Source organism: Lynx canadensis, chromosome C2, assembly GCF_007474595.2.
Source record: "Lynx canadensis isolate LIC74 chromosome C2, mLynCan4.pri.v2, whole genome shotgun sequence".
In the NCBI taxonomy this organism is placed as follows: Eukaryota; Metazoa; Chordata; class Mammalia; order Carnivora; family Felidae; genus Lynx; species Lynx canadensis.
In genome coordinates, this window is record NC_044311.2 from 45017194 (window position 1) to 45031107 (window position 13914).

Sequence of the window (13914 nt, forward strand, 5' to 3'; positions counted from 1 at the left end):
AAAGTAAAAACCATACCTAATAGGGGTGCCTGGGTGGCTCAGTCAGTTAAACAACTGACTCTTTTGATTTTGGCTCAGGTCGTGATCTCATGGTTCATGGGTTCGAGCCTTGGTAGGGCTCTGCAGGGAGCGCTGAGCGTGCTTGGGATTCTCTCTCCCTCTCTCTCTGTCCCTCACCCACTTGCACACGTATGCACATGCTCTCTCTCTCTCAAAATAAATAAATAAACTTTAAAAAAAGTACCTCATAAAATAATAGTAAGGTTCTCTCAGAAAAGGGTGGCTTTTATTTCCATATCCCAGGTTCTAATTTATGACATCTTAAACTGCTCCAATTTTGACAGACCCTATTTTCATTTAATCAAAAACCCTTATCCTATTAGATTATTCAAATTATCTAATGACTATTTCATATTGCAATCATGGTTATTTCATATGTCAAAATAATTAATTCTGGCTACTTAAATCTTTTGTTTAATCAAGTTTATCTCTCACTTAGGGGGAACAAACTGACTGACCTGAAAAAAATAAAAAGACATTTTTCTATCTCTGAGGAACTGACTTCATCAAATTATCCTGGAGGGAAAAGCAAGTACAAAAAATGTGAACTACAGGCAGCTGGAAAGCACAATTCTGCACAATGAATGACACATCAAATCCTGCAGGGAAATATGCACCACAATACATTATTTCCTGTGGCTTCCTGCCTGAGGAACACTGAAGAACAGTAAAAATTCTTCTAGAAATTATTTCCTCAGCTGTCTTATTGATGGATTTAGCATAGATATTTGGTCAGAATATTAAGTCATTGTCAAATCGAAACATGTATATTGACAAATGTTAACATAGCTAATCACAAGTGCCACTCGGTTTCTTAAAATGAAGGTCAAGAGAAATTTGAACTGGATTCCATTTTGTCACAAGCCTGGAATGCTAAAATGCTGTGGCAGAGCCATCAATTCATTCATCTAAGTCAAAAAGCCTATAAAATCACAGTCATCTTTGCCCACATCCTTAAATTTCACTATTCTACCAATTCCACAAAAGTTATATTGACATTATCGCTTGTGCTAGAAGCAAAGTTAATTGTCTTCTGCAGGGTACTTACAGAAAATGAAACGAGCGATCTAAGTTTATTTTATGATGTTTAAAGAGACTAAAATGAGCTTGTTCCACAAATAGCCTTCATAATAAATTCTGGGAAGTCACAAGGAGACTGTGATGGCAGCACATATCTATTATAGATGGCATTGCACATTAGACCGGTCACAGGAAATAGTTAAACTGGAGATGGGTTGTCAACAACACACTCCAAGTCAGGACAGATAGTGATACCAATAATTAATATCTTTTTATGATTTTACACAGTACTTGACATTTTTCAATGACTTCTGATGACTTATCATTCCCTGCTTGACATACTTATTGCCATAGTTCTGGAACTCCATATCTCTCACCAGAATGACTCCTAACTAGTCTCTCACCCACTCCAGCTCAACCTCCCAGTCACCAGCGTTCTCTTGACAGTACATCTTAGCCTGTCACTCCTGTTACCTACTTTCTGTTTGTCACTTCCCAACTTCCCGTATTTATTCCTTACCCTAGCCACATGGAGCCTCATGCCATTCCCCAAATACATTCTTTGGTTCTAGATTCTATTCCTTGACTACACACCATTCCTTTCCTTTTTTTTTTTTTTTTTTTTTCACAAACGTCCTCAATTTCCCTTTGCCTGACTGGCAAATTCTTGACTTGGCTTCTGACCAAGCCAAAACTTTACCTCATCTGTGGAAGCCTTTCTGGAAAACCCCAGGGCTGGTCTTATTGGCTTTTATGCCATCTTAACCTGTGTACACACTCTTATTGTCATCTTAGCGTCACCATCTATTTCCAAATCTAGGTTCTTCTCCCTCCACCATCATCCCTAAATAGAAAATGAGCTCCTCCCTTGGGGCACCTGGGTAGCTCCATCAGTTAAACATCTGACTTGATTTCGGTTCAGGTCATGATCTCACAGCTTGTGAGTTCAAGCCCCACGTTTGGGCTCTGCACTGACTGTGTGGAGCCCACTTGGGATTCTCTCTCTCCCCCCCTCTCTGTCCCTCCCCTGCTTGTTCTCTCTCTCTCTTTCTCTCAAATAAATACTTTAAAAAAAGAAAAGAAAATGAGCTCCTCCCAACCAGTCACTCTGTCACAGTCATTTAGTATCCCCAGAGTCCAGCAGCTGCTCAATTCAAGGAACTGATTCAATTGCTGAATGATTGAAAGGATTTTTGTTCCAATTCGAGGTAGATAAAATGGAATAATACAAAGTAGGAACTCAGTGCTCTTTCATCTAGATCAACAGTGAGAAATCTGCCTAATTGTGAGCGAATTCTGGAAAAAGAAAAATGGTTACTGGTTGGGTTTTTTAAAAATATATAAGATGAAAATATTTTTTTCAGATGACAGAAACTTAATGTGGAAAATATGCACTGAACTGTCAATATCTGTGCAGATTTGAGAGGCAGCAACATAGAGATTTTTTTAAGCTTATTTATTTATTTCCCAAGAACTGGAGATCATGACCTGAGCCAAAATCAAGAAGCCGATGCTTAACCGACTGAGCCACCCAAGGCTCCCCCCGAGATTTTTTTTTTTTTAATCTTTCATCTGGAAATCTATTTTGGGCAGAACTACAAAGTTGGATGAGTGGCAGTTTGCTCTTCATCAACCAGGATCATTTATTTATTCTTGACATCTGGATTATGGAGTACCATAGGACCACATGGTCCTTGTTCTTAGGAAGACTTCTTCAAAAACTGGGGCGCCCGGTGGCTCAGTCAGTTAAGCAACTGACTTCAGCTCAGGTCATGATCTCAGTCGGTTAAGCATCCCACTTCAGCTCAGATCATGATCTCATGGTTTGTGAGTTCGAGCCCCGCATCGGGCTCTGTGCTGACAGCTCAGAGCCTGGAGCCTGCTTCGGATTCTGTGTCTCCATCTCTCTCTGCCCTGCCATTCTCTCTCTCCGCCTCTCTCTGCCCACTCGCTCATGTGTGCACTCTCTGTCTCTCTCTGTCTCAAAATAAATAAACATTAAAAAATTAAAAAAACAAAAACAAAGGCGCTTTTTTTTTTTTTTTTTTTTTTGGTCATCCTCTCCCTGCAAGGAGTCTCTTTGGCTCTTTTTAAATGGATTTTTCTCCACCTTCCCATCCTTTTGCCTTTGTGAGCCAGGCACTAGAGTTAATACTTAGCAAGCCCCCCCCCCCACCATGCCCCCCCCCCAAAATTGCTCTTTAGCAGCCCCACATAAATAATACCCTAGGGGAAATACCTGGATCCATGAATAGTTGTTTATAAACTATGATTCACAGGGTCTCAAGGGGTTATGCAGCAATTTGGGAGACTGGTTGGATGGGCATGTTTTGACTATTTCATCATCTATAGGCCTTGAGCATTTTTGGAGTCCTCTCATGTAGTAGCATGAGAGCAAGACCACATGTAACACCTAAACACTCAAAGTGTATCTACAAGACATCAAAATAGCTATCTAATTTGAGCAAATCAATTATCTTTAAAGCATATCCATCCAGGACGGGAGAACTGGTTGTTTTGCCTCGTGTAAAAGGTAAAAACAAGCATATATTTAAATATATATTTAAATTTTTCTACCTGATTGTTTTAGGTTAAATAGACACCGTCATAATGGGATTCAAATGATTACTTCCCTGCACCCGTGAGATTACTATCTCAGAGGTAAGGAAATTGACATTTTTCGAGCACCTGCCAAGGGCTTTATAATTTCATCTTAATACTTCAACATGGCAATGAGGTAGGTTATCACATAGCCCCATTTTACAGGTGAGGAAATTATGGTGCAGAAAGGTCAGGTAACTTTTCTGAGGTCATAAGAATAGCATATGATTAAGCTGCAGTTTGACCTCAGGTCTGTGTATCTACAAAGCCAGCGCTCTGTCCCTCACACCCCACTGCTGCCAGAGGCCTACAGAGTTATAAGGAACCCAGAAGATCAGCCAGGGAAATGCACTCAGGCCTTACTCCATAACTGCATATAAACAAGACATGCCAGACTATTGAGTGTGGACTGTTAGTGCCACACAAATCCGGGAAAGGAAATGCCTCATCGGTTTAGAAACTCCTATAGAACCTTCACCAGACATAGCATCAAGCAGTATCTTGACTTCACAAATACCGCAAGCAGTTAGCTATCACTCTGAGAAAAGATCAATTTCTGCATGTTTGGATATTATTAGGTGTCCTCTTATATATATTTTTAGGTAGTTAAATAATTTGATTTTTTAGTTTTAAAGCCATACATGCGCATAGTTTAAACGATGGAATTTATATGGTCTATCGTGAAAAATAACCGTCCTCATGCCTCACTTTTCTCCCCACTCCAAAGGCAACTATAGCCAACATTTTTAGCTATTTTGTTTTGTTTGTCTCATTAATTGGTTGGTTGATGTTTTTGGTGTTAACTTCCACAATTGTACGTGTATTTGTTTACATTGTTAATTTAATTTTATTTTTTAATGTTTATGTACTTATTTTAAGAGAGAAACAGTGCAGACTAGGAGTGGCAGAGGAGAGAGAGAGAGAGAGAGAGAGAGAGAGAGAGAGAGAGAATCCCAATCAGGCTCTGTGCTGTCAGTGCAGAGTCTGACATGGGGCTTGATCTCACAAACTGCAAGATCGTGACCTGAGGGGAAACCAAGAGTCAGAAGCTTAACTGACGGAGCCACCCAAGTGCCCCTGATTTTTAAAGTATAGGCCTTCCCCACAACTCCTCACTATGGAAGATAAGGACATAGCCTTCCTTCATTGCCCTCTGCCTCCCCATCACACACATCTCCCCTTCTCACCTCTTCATGCACTCAATATCATTAGATCACAATTTTGGTTGTTAAAAATTTTCCTTTAATGTATATTCATTTTTGAGAGAGAGAGAGAGAAACAGAGTGTGAGCGGGGGAAGGGCAGAGATAGAGGGAGACACAGAATCCCAAGCAGGTTCCAAGCTCTGAGCTGTTAGCACAGAGCCCAACATGAGGCTCAAACCCATGAGCAGTGAGATCATGACCTGAGCCAAAGTCGGTCACTCAACCGACTGAGCCACCCAGGTGCCCCTTGGTTCTATTAATAGTTAGTGTTTATATTATAGTAGGCATATCAATGTTACTTATACCTAAGCTCTGTCATATAAATACTATATTTCTCTTATTCTTTTTGGCTCATACTTTTGTTTCCCTGGGGTTATTTTTTGTTTGTTTTATCAAGTATTCTATGTATTACCACTAATTGAATTCTCCATCCATTATTTGACCTTTTTTAAAAAATGCTCAAACACATCAGGATTCTTTTAATTTCATCTTCTTAAAGAAGTCCCTCCTTGAGCCTTGTAATGAGCCTTGTATTGACCACCAGATGGATGGTCCTGGACACCAGAGGCACACTTGTCACCCAGGCTTTCCCTTCCCTATCTCCTGGAACCTCATTGGCCTGTATCCTGTCTCCATTGTCTTCCTCTGTCTTGCCTCATTCCCTCATTTTGGTGGAGCACATCCTAAAGTAGCTTCTGAGAATGGGCATATGACATGTAAAAGTTTTTGAGGCCTTACACGACTGAAATTCAACTTATTTTCTATGGTTTCACATTCCCAAATCTCCAATCCTCAATTATTTTCTAGATCCTCTGAATGTCATACAGTTTGTTACAAATCTCTTAAACGGGTAGGCCCACAACTCGCCAGAGTATTCTAGTAACAGTCTGAAGAATGCAATACAAGAATTACTTTGTGATAACTGAATTTGGTACTCTAAATTCAATTCTGCCACAGTCACATGTTGCAGTTATCGTACCTTTGCCTCTCCTGCCTACACATGTTCCTATTTAGGATTAACAACTCTCGGTTTTGCCAAGGTCATTTCAAATTCCATCCTTGTATTCGAAAGTGTTAATAACTCTGTATCTTAGCATCCACCATAAACTGAGCTTCATAAAATATCAAATTACTAATACAGCACACAGGTTCTTCTAGACTCTGAAACTTGCTGCCATGTTTCTTAATGGCCAATGCGAAATTATTTCAAACCATTAAACAATCGGAAACCTTGAAACATATGCCATAATTGTTTAACTTTATTAGGAAAATAGTACTCTGACAGTCGAGTTTCAAGGTCCCAGTTCTGGGGGATTTATCCTGGCGCTTTGCAAAGGTGTTCGGCTTCTGCCTTTCAAAGGCCATCTCTTTCCTTATTTAAAAAATTAGGTAGTACATAATTCTTTTTCCAGACCTCAAGCTTCCATTCTGTTAATACTAAACAGATACATAATTAAAGAGGCAGCATGGCATAGTGAAAGAACATTTGCTTGAAGAGTGAGAAGATTAATGTTACTAATGCTAATATTTCAGCTACTATTACTCAGATGTACTACTAATCCAATATTTAGTAATCGATCAAATACGTATTGAACACCTACTGGGTTCCGGGTATCACACTAGGTACTGAGGCTACGGAGTGAAAAAGACAGACATGGTCCCAGGGCTTGTTAAATAGGACAACAGACACTGAGCAAGTAATAACAAGTTGACCATGACAATAACCTAACCTTTATGAGACTCAGTTTCCTTGTGAGTATACTAAAATAATATCACTCCATGTGTTGCAATGAGGTCATATAGCAGAGAAACTTTATAAACTCTCTCTCTCTGTCTCTCTCTCTCTCTTTTTCTTTTCCATACAAACTACAAGCACCTTCTACTAGCTTTGGTTGTTCCAGAAGCAGGGAGCATACCTTTCTCCCATGTGTAACTTCAGCAAGTAATCAGTGCTTGTCAAGTACATGGAAAGTCAACACATGTGTGCTGAACAAGCAACAACTCCAAAAGGAGTCTGTATTTTCGTACATGTAAAAGTCTTCTCATTTTCCCACCAAGATTATCCACCCATTCATGAACAAATGAACCTTATGCAATTAAAAGGCACAAAGTCATACTTTACTAAGACACTTCCTTTTAGCAGGCATTCGTCATTAAGGTGTGTATGTTTGAATAAGTGAAGTATAACATTTAAGCTTTCATCTATCCCATTTTACATAATAAGCAATTGTCCCTAAAACAATTTCAGAGGACAGAGTGTAACTTTTGAAGTGTTTGACAAAATTATTTGAGATATGGAAAGCACCTAAATAGGACACCCAAAACAAGTCAATTGCTTTGAATTTCAAAATGAGATGTTAAAAAAAATTGAATTAACTCTCAACAAAGTTTCAGCCTACAGAAAAGTTTTCTAACAATGCTAAAACACCTTCAAATAAGTGTATGAAAATGTCAACTGACCTGCTTCCCAGCAAGTCTATCGGATAAATGGACTTTAAATCTTCGGACACTAAAATTTGTACAGCAGACAGAGTTTTACCATGGAAGGTAATTGTTTTGGTTTTATTCCCCCCCCCCCCCCAGAGGGCCTAAGGAATAGCTGTGATTTCTGTTCTCATAAAACCAGAGACCGGAAGGGCTGGAAGGGAGTCTAGGAATTGTCCACTTTAGCCTCCTTATTTTTCAGAGGAGGAAAAACAGAGGCCTAGAGAGGTGAGATGATTTGCCAGTTGCAGAGCTGGGATGAGAACCAACGTCTCCTCTTCTCTGGGACAGGAAGCAGCAGCAGCCTGCTGAAAACATTGCCTGGTATCCCGGGAATTTGCTTGTCTGCTGTGTGGAGATAGTCTGACCTTGGAGAGTCTAATTCCAAGACAGTTACACATACATTCCAGCTAAAGACACAACTTCATTTTAATTGAAATAGAATGGCAGACCAACACCTCCAGTTGGTTTTTTGTTTTTAGGAATAGAAAAATGAAATGCTTTATCTCCTATTATAAAAGCTCTACTCCTTAACAGAAGTAAACAGAAAGCCCTCTAGAGAGCCTGACCCAACCACAGTAGTGGTTCCCAACACACCAGCCTAATTAGCTGCTATGCCCCAAAGCCTGCACTGGCCCATTGCTTCTTTCTCATGGCAAGTAACAACCTCCTGCCCACTTCCTTCCCCAGTCAAGGACCTCATTATCAGCTCTATCCCTCAAATTCATCCAGAACAGGTTCAACCCCTTTCTTCTGGCCTTTCCTTCCAACATGATGAGTTCACAAAACAAAACAAAAAGTCAGAAAGTAGTTTCTCTTCACAAGTTTGGGAAAATCTAATCTGCTAGTTCATAAATTATAATTGTAAAATGGAGTATTGGAGAGAACATGGGACAAAGAGAGCAGGCAGACCAGTTCAAATATGGTTCTGATTCTAAACTCTTGAGGAAGTCCTCAATCTCTCTGAGGTTCAATCTCTTCATCTCTACACTAGAGATGCTAATGTTTATCCCATAGAGTTGCTGTAAAGATTAAATAGAGGGGCACCTGGGTGACTCAGGTGGTTGAGCATCTGACTTCAATTCAGGTCATGATCTCATGGTTTGTGAGTTCAAGCCCCGCGTTGGGCTCGCTGCTGCCAGTGCAGAACCCGCATCAGATCCTCTGTCCCCCTCTCGCTCTGCCCCTCTCCTCCTCTCAAAAATAAGTAAACATTAAAAAAAAAAAAGATTAAATGAAGACACATTTTAAGTGTCTACCACACTGCCTGGCACACACTAAGCACTTATTCTTTTCTGTTCTCTCTCTGCTGCTCACTTTTTCTCCATTTTCTAGGAACCCTGTTGAATATGCAAGTATTGTCATTTGTTGTATGATTCTACTTTTCTATATATTTGGAATTTTTCATTATAAAAAATTTCAAGATAAAATCATTTAAAATGATCATTTTCAGATGCTAGCAATGTTTAATAAATACAAATAATCTTTCAATCATGCAGATTTGGATGATAATATATTTCTAAAAAACAATAATTTAGAAGCTAGAGATTGTCATTTTATGCACATTGAGACATCTTATATAATAGCCAGTGTTCTTAAGGAGGTTTTATTCTGATAAATAAGCTATACAACAATGCTTGAACAGCAGCTGACCACCTTAACTGTTGCTTATGAAGTACCATTCTGATTGTATATCTATTTGGAAAACACTACTTTTATCAAAAATATTTCCTATTTCTGCTTTCAGTTCATGTAATTCATAGTCATTATGGGATTAACTACCAAACTGGGTATCTTTTACAAAAAATTCGTTTTATCAGTTTGTCATATGTAGCCTGAATGCTGATCAACAACTGATGTAATCATATTCAGTTTGATGCATTTAAGTAAAATTAGTGAGCTCATAGTTCAGAATGAATATTTGTTTATATTTTTTAGAAAGTGCTATTTTCCACTTGAGACAATATTTTGCCCTTTATGATAAAAATCTCTTGCCATTTTTAATCTAGCTATAAAATATAAACATTTTAACCCATGGTTCTATATGTTTCTTTGAACTAACATGGTTAAATACTTAGGGCCAGCTCACTCGACCTCTCTAAATTTCAATTTCCCAAGTTAGGTGGTTAAAAATACCTTATATTTACAATGCTACCTTTCTTTTAAAGACGTTGTAATGTGTTCAACTACTTTGTTATTAATTCCGAAGCATTCCTTGGGCTTAGTAGAAGGTATCTATTAAATGCAGCTTACCTAAAGGGGACCACAGTCATGGCTGAATGACTTGCCCAAGGTCACAAACACATAGCATCATAACAATCAAATGATGTGACACGTGACAACCATAAAGTACTACACAAATTCAAGGTGTGACCAGAAATATGAATAGATCTGTGATGAATTCCCACAGTTACTGACTACTGTTCTTAACTCTCTTTTCCCTTGACTTTCTGGCCAACACTAAAATAAAACTTACCACCAAAACATCTCATAGAGCATAGCAAAGAGTAAGAAGAAGCTGGGAAATATACAGAACTCCTTGAAAATATGGTGCCATGTTATTTTTATGGATAGTAATAGTGACCCTGCTGTGGAAATAGCCTCCAAGATTCATTTATTTATTTTTTAAAGAATAAAATAATTAAGTTTAGAATTCTGACCAAACTCTAACTTGGGGATTGACTTTCAATACTTCAGATCTCTTGCTACATCTACTCAATTTCCTACTTGGCTGGAGAATTATTGGGAAATCTCATAATGCATCCTAAGTACTTGCTACATGATGCCCTCTACACAGCTACAGAATATCAGCAAAATGTGTGTATTATTTTTCCTTATTCTCAGAACTATTTCAGAGTATAATGAGCTGCTTCAAAACAGTCTGAAGGCCCCTAATGAAAGGTGTTTAGGACGTGCCAGATACCACGGTTGCTATGAAAATTATCAACCAACTAGAAACATTAGCTATTTTATGCCAAAAAACCAGTGTTTTAACAATGATTCATTTTTGGTCGTTAGCTGATTATTCTAAGTTCTCATTATCTTGAAACTACATTAGCACCAAAAAAATATATGTTTTCAAATTTGGCCTCTTTTGTGTGATGGTTCCATCTCTTATGTACCAACCATAAATTCTTTGCCTCTGGGACTGCAAATACTTCAGGATGTAATGGAAAGTTAGTATCACATGGCAAGACATTTGTTCCCATTGCAGAGTGAGGCCAGCTCTGAAATTCAAACCCTAATGAGAACAAGTATGTAAATGAGAGCAGCCAAACTAAACAGATGAAGAAAACAAAGCCCAAGGAGTCTATAAAAGACATTTTTTTAGCCTAGGTATTCATTAACCCATAGCATTTAGATTCTCTGAATTAAAAATAGAGCCTTCTTTCCAAGTTTGTTACTGTAGTGACATATCTATAGACCTACATTTAAAAAACTATATGGGAAGAACTTTTTACCCATAGAGTAGATCTATTTATTAAATCTTCCTATGAAAGGAAATGTGAGACTATTATACCAAATATTAAATGCATTTTAATATGCCTTAAATGAATATGATTAAAAATGGTGGTGTCAAAGGAATGTGTATTCGTGATCAAAATTTCAATCTGTGCTTTCTACGGAATACTAAAGATGCTGTATTCTCGAGGGCTTCTGCATATGATCCAATGTATAGCTCGCATATTTTCTTAAGTTTCTGCAAAGATTAAAATTGATTCAATAACAAGTTTAAAAAAATGTCTAATAATTAAAATGATTTCTTTTTTAATTCCTCTCTTTTTAGGTTTATTTATTTTCAGAGAGACAGTTGGGGGGGGGGGTTGCAGAAAGAAAAGGAGAGGGAGAGAATCCCAAGCAGGCTCAGCTCTCCCAGTGCAGAGCCTGACATGGGGCCCGAACTCACAAATTGTGAGATTATGACCTGAGCCAAAATCAAGCGTCGAATGATCAACCTACAGTACCACCCAGGCGCCCCTCTTTTTTATTTCCTCTTAAAGATACATGAAGTACCTATTTTTTGCAGGGATCCCCCTGTGCCAATCTTCCATGATTTTAGACATATTTATTGCTTTACTCTCATAATGGTGAATGAAAATGTTGTAGGGTATTATAAACATGGAAAGTTCATTTATACAGTATTTATTAAAAAATCTAATATGTGTCTGGCTCTACCACCTTCAGAATGCAAGAATTGGGGCTCCTGAGTGGCTCAGTGGGTTGAGCATTGTACTTTTGATTTTGACTCCTGTCATGATCCCAGGGTGGTTGGATTGAGCCCTGTGTCAGGCTCCATGCTGAGTGTGGAGCCTGCTTAAGATTCCCTCTCTCTCTCTCCCTCTCTCTCCCTCTCCCACCCTCTGCCCCTCTCCCTGGATCTCTCTCTCTCTCTCTGTCTAGAATAAAAATATATACATACTAAAAACAAAACAAAACAAAATGCAAGAATGAACAAGACTGATGAAAGCCCTTGCTCTCCTAGGCAATCCATTTTAGCATGGGAAGATAGACAACAAACAAAATAAGGAAATGACATAATGTATTAAAAGATATTAAGTGTGGGGCCCCCTGTGGCTCAGTCAGTTTAGCATCGACTTTGGCTCAGTTCATGATCTCACGGATGGTGGGTTCGAGCCTCACATCGGGCTCTGTGCTGACAGTTAAGAGCCTGGAGCCTGCTTCAGATTCTGTGTCTCCCTCTCTCTCTGCCCTGCCCGGGCTCTCTCTCTCTTTCTCTCTCTCTCTCTCTATCTCTATCTCTCTCTCTCCCCAAAATAAACAAAACATTTTTAAAAAAAAAAATGTATCAAGTGCAACAGCAAAAAAATAAAGCAGGAAAGAGGATAGGAGCTGGGAGCGGGAGAGGCTTGCAGTTTTAAATAGTGTAGTCAGGGTAGGCCTCACTGAAAAGGTGACATTTGAGCAAAGACTTGAAGGAGGTGAAGGAATTAGGCATGCAAATATTTCAGGCAATAAGCAGAAAGTACAGGAAATGCAAAGGTCCTGAGGCAGGCGGGTACCTTGGGGAATCAGGCAATAATTAGCATATTTGAGTATTACCAAAGCTAAAGCAAAAATGTTTTGTGGACCTATTTATATGTTGGCTGTCACATGCAAAACTAAGACTCCAAATTTGTCCTTTGGGACTCTAGATTCATAAAATATTAGAACCAAAAATAGTAATGCTCTCAGTCAACCTCCTTATTTTACAGATAAAGAATATGACACCCAGAGAGGTCAAAGACACACAGCTACATAGAGTTCTGCAGAGCCTACAATAGAACAAAGGTTTCCTAACACCCCATTTTCATTTAACTTTATTTCTTATATTTCAATTACACTTCTGTCCTTTATGTCTTTTTTAATTTCTTTTTAAATTCCTTTTTAATTTCATAAATTAACTCTTTAAAGCATTTTTGCATTAATTTGATTCAACTGAAAAAGCACTATTCATTCCTAATGTTACCTTTTGATGGAATTCAACAAAACTGAGGGGCACTTTATCTTTTGATAGAAATTACAAAGTGTTATTTATCACATGACTAAAATTGTCATTTCATCTGTTGTGACACCTTTACAAAGCTACTTTTAATTTAGGTGGTATGGAAACGTACATTTTTTAATATAAAAGTAACACACTCAGATAAAAATTGTATGTGATTGTTGTAGAAAATTTGGAAAATATTTTTTAAAATGAAACAAAAAAGGCCAATAACCTCATCACCCAGAGATAACTACTATTTAAATTTTGATGTATTTTCCCCTCAGTTTTTTTCCTATGCGTACATGTAACCTTCTCTCAAAGGTGAGATACAATTTTGTTTAATGTTTTTTAACTCAATATTCTACCACATTCATCATTTTTTAAAAATCATCAGATGATAACAAATGTTCATCTTTAAAATGGTTTGATTTTTTTGAAAATAGAAGTCAACTACATGTAAAGTTCATTAATCAGGTGGACTATACAGTTTGTTTAAAGTAATATTTTCCTACCCACAACAAGATACAATTATAAAGCAATATGATCAATATGTGTAAGCTTCATAATTAAGCTGTAAAATAATTTAAGAGTTTTGGAATGGCAGTTAACAAAAGTGCAACATGGGAACACGTGTACCCTTTTTAAAGAGGATAAAGTCTTAATGCTTTATAATCATACAAACACCAAATTTCATCAAATAATAATCTATTTCAAAAGTATTAGACAAGGTAAGCAAGCCTTCTTTCTTTGTTTGGAACTTATAGCAGCCCATTTACATTTACACTGGGGTCTATTGCACAAAATATGTAGGTGCTTCTTCTTCCATGTTCCACTGGGAAAATAACTTTGTGTGCTTCAGAGAAAAGGATGGCTTACCCATCTATCTCTGCTGAAGCTCCCAGACATGTTGGCCCTGCTTTGGAGTTTACGATGGTAAGAATAAATTTAACATTCATACACATAAACCTAGAATTGGGAGAAGACAAAGGAAGGAGTGAGGAAAGTGGCGAGGCCAGCTGTCGCCACCAGAACACGAGTGTAGCTTCATTAAAAACAAGAT